This window comes from Oryctolagus cuniculus, chromosome 3 (assembly GCF_964237555.1).
Source record: "Oryctolagus cuniculus chromosome 3, mOryCun1.1, whole genome shotgun sequence".
NCBI classification, from domain to species: Eukaryota; Metazoa; Chordata; class Mammalia; order Lagomorpha; family Leporidae; genus Oryctolagus; species Oryctolagus cuniculus.
In genome coordinates, this window is record NC_091434.1 from 54478893 (window position 1) to 54484845 (window position 5953).

Consider the following 5953-nt stretch of genomic DNA (forward strand, 5'->3'; position numbering starts at 1 on the left):
TCCCAAGGATCACACAAAGGAACTGTTCAGTCCTCAGTGTAGGTTCATATTCTCCAGCGACGTCTCTCACCATGTAAACAGGACTGCTCAAGCTTCTGGTGTATCCCCCTGAGACTCTTCAAATTCCCAGCCACACTGAGTTCTCTCACATACCCTCAGGTTTTTTTCCTTAATTTTCACTTTCCCAGTTCAAAAGCTTCACACACTCACAAGCTCCTAGCCCCCTGTTATTTCTTCCCACCAGAGTCAGCAGTCTCCACTCAGCTGATTGCTGGGTGCACTCATGAGTTGCTGCAGCTGTTATGTATGTCCAAAATGGCAACTGCTCTATCGGCTTGTACACCTTTGTAAAGCGATTGGAGAGAGAGAACTGTGTCCATACCATCCTTATTTTTGGCTTGTTTGTTTGTTTTTCCTCCCCTCTAGTTTTGCTAGTACACTTTTCCCCACGGGGCTTCAAGCCTCATTCCCTCTAGGCTTTTCCTGCCGCTTTTTCTCCAGTGGCCTGGGCCACTGCGGTCTCGTCTCACCTCACTCTCCAGTACTGGTGTATAGGCTCTTGGCTGTTGGAGTCCTGGGCTGTAGGTGCCAATGCCCTCCACATAGGTCCACTGTATCCCTCTAATTTCGGTAGTATTTCTTCTGCCACTTTTTCCCTAACTCTTCCCTGAGTCTATACTGTCTCCACTTTTTTTTTACACTATCTTCTCCTAGGCTAGATCAGTAAGCTCCCTCTCTACTCTGCCATCTTGGAACTGCCACCCCATTGCTAACTTTGAAGATGGAAGTTCCTGTTTGTTCTAGGTGAGATAAGCCAGCTAATGGGACAAACAAGATGTCTAGAGTGGCAAATCTCGAACACTCAGCATTTCTCAGATACCTTGTAGGCATGCAAAACACATATTGGAACTTTCAATTCAGTAGGTCTGAGTGAGGCAAAAATATTTGCACTTCCAGCCAGTTCTGAGGCAGTGCTTATGCTGCTTCTCCAGGTCCTTACCCTGTGTACTACTGCTATTAAGGGTGATAAACTGGAGTCAGAAATATGGCCAAAATTATATTCAGATAATCTTTGCAATATCTGCTGAGGCAAATTGGTTGTCACAGTGAGCATTTTTGCTTGTAGTACCCTTTGGATATAAAGAAATGTTAGTGGTTAAAGATTTGACTGTGGTGACTTATAAAATATCAAAACTAGACATTTCCAAATGATTAAGGTACATATGTATGTTTTGCATATTTAAAATGAGCTTAATTTTTACATAAGTGGTTCTTTTGAAATCTAAGAATTTATGTTCCTCATATTTGTGTGATGAAAATAAACACTGTTAATATCTTGAATTTATTTTTTATGCTGACAAGAAAACAAAGAAGTACAGTGCTTATTATATGGCACCAATAATAGACAGAATTTTACTTCATTATGTTCAGAAAATTTGGCTTTAAAGATGTTAGATAATCTCTGTAAATCCATAAACGTGAATAAACATCTGTGCAGTCAGGATTATAAACCTTCACATTAGACTCTACAAATAGTGGTTTACTATCTCCCCAAAATAGGTCATAGCTCTATAAAGTAGAATTAGATATATTTTCATTCTTAGATGAATCCAGCAGTTTATTCAAGAAAAAAGAGGAAGTTTATTCAAATAGACAATCCATTAACTTCTGTTTCTGGTTCATTTTGAAACCATTTAAAATTTATATGAAAATTAAACTTTTATAATTGCTTCACTTAATACCCTACCTATGAGAGAAGATCAAGGAATATGACATTTTTATTTCTGTGATATTTTTGTGATATATTCTGGTTTTAGAAAAAGTAGTTTAAAATTCTAGGTTTTTGAAAAAGATTGATCTATTCACTTGAAAGGTGGAGTTATAGAGAGGGAGAGGCAGAGGCAGAGGCAGAGGCAGAGTGAGCAAAATCTTCTTCTATCTGCTGGTTCACTCCCTAAATAGACCACAACTGCCAGGGCTAGGCTAGGCTGAAGCCAAGAGCCAGGAGCTTCATCTGGGTCTCCAGATGCATGATGGGCAGGGTCCCAATTACTTGGGCCATCTTGCACTGCTTTCCCAAGTGCATCAGCGGGGAGCTGAGTCAGCAGTGGAGCAACATGGATATGGGGTGCCAACACTGCAGACAATGGTTTAACCTGCTATGCCACAGTGCTGGCCCTAAGATTTTAAAATTTTAAAAATCAGGGATTTTTTTAAAAATATTTATTTGAGAGGCAGGAAAAACAGAACAAGAGAGAGACACAGAGACAGAACAATTATTATATGTGATACATGATCTGTGTTTGTGGAAAATTTTATTTTATTCATTTTTTTTATTTTATTTCATTTCATTCCAATCAATAAAGCTTGATGTGTTTGCAAAGCATCTTTGAAATACCTATTCATTTTCACTTAACTTTAATCAGGATATGAACATATATTAAATATTTGTAATAGCATTTTGGCTGACAAACCACATGTTGCTTTAAACATCATTGTTAAAAGCCTGCAGGCTTTTCTTCCCATGATTGTATTATGCAAAATGTCTATGTAAACCATGTACCTTATGGACCACACCAGAGAAAATTCATTTAATATGTTACAAAAAGATGTAGTCTTTTCTTTAATTAGAATTTTAATGCCAACAAATTTAATCACATTAACTACTGCATCCCAAGTTATCCAAAAATTATTAACTACAATGCTTGAATTTAATTTTATAATCCCTTTTAACCTGGCAATGATAATCATTCTTCCCCCATGTCTAGTGATAAATATAGAATGGCATGAATTTGAATACTATTTATTATTTCCATCCAAAAATTAATTGTTTTGAACACATTTTAGTTTATTTTAAAATAACCTAAAAGTCAAGATCTTAACCATGTGATGTTTTTACCTGCACGCATTTGTCAGTGATCTGAAATAAGGACAAGATAAATACACACACACATATAGAGCCAGCAAAAATTGTTAATTTGCAATTATTTTAAACTTTCATCTAATTCTATTGAAAATTGTAATTATTTTTAATTTAGATGTCAATTTCCTGCTGATAAAAGCAGGAATTTTGTCTTATTTACTTTTTGGATTCCCAGTAGTATTTTTTTTTTATTTTTAACGTCAATTACTTAATAATTATTGACAACTTTTGTTAGCTAATGACATTGTTTGTAACTAATTATAATAGCAAAATGAATATACATTCATTATTATGCTTTGTAGTAAAATATACTAAAATTCAACTTAAGAGTTTGTAGTTTGTTAGGCACTTCTAAAAGTCCTTGCCACTTCATGAAATTTTTCTTAGCTTTATCTTAAACATTGTAATTTTGCTTGTCATATTTGGTCCCCACATGGGACTTATTTTCATGTATTATGTGAGATAGTGATAATGATAAAAACCTATTTTTAAATAAAGTGTCCCAAATTTCCCCCAAATAATCTATCACATTGCATTATTTTCACACTTAGTTGTGATGAATATTCTCTAGATTCACAGAGTTTTGAACTATGCTTAGTCTATTTCCTGCAACAGTTCCAAATTGCTTTAGTTGTAATGGCTTTAGATACTTTAATATCTGTCAGAGTATATATTCCTTGTTTTCTCTTATGTGGGTTCTATAAATGTCTTTAGTTTATTGTAAGCATTTATTTATCACTAGATAGTTTAGGATCCTTTGTAAAATTTCACATTTTGGTTTGTATTGTTTCAAATTTTTAAATTATTTTAAGACAAAGGCATCTTTACAATATTGATGTTTTCATTACTGTGTTAACATGATACATGCCTTATTTTGTGTATGCATTTTTATGTTCTTTTTGATAGGGTTTTAAAATGTTGGATAGGCCAGTGGCACAACTCACTAGGCTAATCCTCCACCTGCGGGCTGGCACTCTGGGTTCTAGTCCCAGTCAGGGCACTGGATTCTGTCCCAGTTGCTCCTCTTCCAGTCCAGCTCTCTACTGTGGCCCAGGAGTGCAGTGGAGGATGGCCTAAGTGCTTGGGCCCTGCACCCGCATGGGAGACCAGGAGGATGAATTTTCTGATGTTTTGTTGGATTCATAGTTAATATTTTATTGAGGATTTTTGCATCTATATTCTTTAGGGATATTGGTCTATAGTTCTCTTTTTCTGTTGCACCTTTTCCAGGTTTAGGTATTAAGGTAATGCTGGCTTTGTAGAAGGAGTTTGGGAGCATTCTCTCCTTTTAAATTGGTTTGATAACTTGAGAAGAATTAAAATTATTTCTTTAAATGTCTGGTAGAATTCAACAGTGAAGCCATCCAGTCCTGTTGGGAGGGTCTTTGTTACTGATTCAATCTCTGTCAAGGTTATTGGTATGTTTAGCTTTTCTATGTCATCATAACTTAATTTTGGAAGATTCTTTCTAAGAATCTATCCATTTCTTCTAGGTTTCCTAGTTTGTTGGCATACAGCTCTTTGTAATAATTTCTTATGATTCTTTTTATTTCTGAGGTATTTGTTGTTACATTTACTTTTTCATCTCTGATGTTACTGATTTGGGTCATTTCACTTTTTTTTGATTAGTTGCACCAATGGTGTATCAAATTTTTTTTAGAAAATCAACTTTTCATTTCATTGATTTTTTTTCTAATTTGGGTTTCAACTTTGTTTATTTCTTCTCTAATTTAATTATTTCTTTCCTTCTATTAATTTTGGGTTTGTTTTGTTATTGATACTCTAGGCCTTTGAAATTCATTGATAGCTCATTTATTTGGTACTTTTCCAGCTTCTTCATGTGGGCACCGACTGCTATGAATTTCCCTCATTTTTTTAAAGATTTATTTATTTATTTGAAAGTCATGTACCGATGCCAGTGCACTTGGTAAAGTGATAAGTATAAGTACACAACCGATCAAAAAGACAGGATAAGTGTTGAAGAGTTTTTACAAACAAGACCAATGTAAGCAAATAATGAAGGATAGAATTAAAAGGGAGAGAATGATCCTGTGGGGGAAGCAGGACACACAGCAGACTCATAGAATGGCAAATGCCCAAAACAGCACTCTGGCCTCAGAATCAACCCTTGGGGCATTCAGATCTGGCTTAAAGGCCCATGAGAGTCTCACAGGCATGGAAAGCCACAACACGGTGGCAAAAACAATCTAAATGAAAGATCCTGGTGAACAAGACCCCAGTGGAAGGAACAGGCCATCAAGGAGGGAGGCACCTTTCTCCAAAGGGAGGAAGGAACCTCCACTGTGATATGGCCTTGACTAAACAAGTTCAGAGTTGGTGAACTCAAGGGGCTTCCATAGCCTAGAAAGCTCATGGAAAGAGCCTCAGGTGATTGCTGATGCCATAAATAAGAGTGCCAATTGACAAATCAACAATGGGAGTCACTGGGTACAGGCTCCCCATGTGGGATCTGTCTTTAATGTGTTTTACTATGAAACTTAAAAACAACACTACTAGTCGAACAATACCCTATACCTTGTATGGTTGTGTGAGTGCAGCCTGTTGAAATCCTGGCTTAGTGTATACTAAGTTGATCTTCTGTATATGAAGGTGATTGAAAATGAAACTCGATGAAGGGCGGGATGGGGGGGGCATGGGAGGGAGGGAGGTTGGGGGGGGAGCCACAACAATACGAAAGTTGCACTAGTCAGGCAAAGCAAGGTCTAAACCCTAGCTTTTTCTACAGACTGGAAAATATTTAAATTCCTTATGCTTTGGTTTTCTCATCTGAAAAATGGAGATATAGTATTTCCTTGATTTTAAGAGGTATTTTCCATCCACCTGCCCCCCATATTTTAACTTTGCTGCAATTAGCATCACTATTGCCTGTCACACCTACATTTAATGTGATGGGGTTTTCTTGTGCTTTTTTTACCTAAAATGCTGAATTTTTATTGACAGTGTCACTCCTCCGCGGGTGGAGGAGCGTCACCGGACCGGACGCTGTTATTTAAGCAAATGACTCTGCGT